Source organism: Magnolia sinica, chromosome 2 (assembly GCF_029962835.1).
Source record: "Magnolia sinica isolate HGM2019 chromosome 2, MsV1, whole genome shotgun sequence".
NCBI lineage: Eukaryota > Viridiplantae > Streptophyta > Magnoliopsida > Magnoliales > Magnoliaceae > Magnolia > Magnolia sinica.
In genome coordinates this window covers 108,891,976-108,892,920 of record NC_080574.1, presented here as the reverse complement: position 1 = coordinate 108,892,920, position 945 = coordinate 108,891,976, and positions in this window count along the sequence as shown.

The window sequence follows — 945 nt, the reverse complement described above, 5'->3', positions numbered from 1 at the left end:
AGGGAGCCCTCTTACTTGATTCAAGTCACACGATTCAAATTGGAGTTCTATCCTATCTAATTGGAAGATATACAATTAAGATCATCTGAACTTTCCATGACCTAATTCTTAATGGAGGAGAATTGTGATAATTAGAAGAGATTCCATCACCAAACCATGCCCATGGGACGATGGCTAACAACAAGATTTACCAATCCCACAATCTCAAAATCAGGAAAAGAAGATACTCAAAGCTATTACAGATCTACTGTAATTTAAGTCACAATAAACCATTAAGAACTGAAAGTATTCCTTTAAAAATCAAATTAGAATCAAAGAAGGTTCAACATAAACATGAATCAAAGTAAAAGAAACATCTCATCACACTACAAGCTTCACCTCTTAGCCCTAGCTAAGAGGTTTAGCCAACCATAAACATGATTGAACTAAAGTCTCTTAAGAAAAACATAAAAACAAGCTAAAAAGAAGAAGAACTCCCGGACGGCGGCTCCACCCTTTTATTCCACTCCTCAAACCCTAGAAGATGCCTAGGAACATCCTACAAACTCCTATTTATAGTTGTGCAACGTTTCTTTACGAACTGACTTGGAAAAATCCAGAAACCGCCTCAAATTTACACAATCCGCACAAAATCTGCATAATCCTCGACTGGTCGAGGGTTACCGTCGACTAGTTGAGCACTACCTTCGATTGGTCAAAGATCGCGCTAATTTAGAATCTGATGTTACTGGAGTTCGAGTCGAAGTTTCCTCGACTAGTTGAGCAGGAGCTTAGACGAGTCGAAGAAGAGCTTAGACGAGTCGAGACAGAGCTTGGACTAGTCGAAGATCACGCAAATTCACTTCTAATCTTCGATTCTCTTCATTCCTCACTTGGTTTCCTTGAATCTTTGGCGTGTGAATTCTTCATTCTTGGTATTCTAAGATCTTGGTATCCATGCTTTTA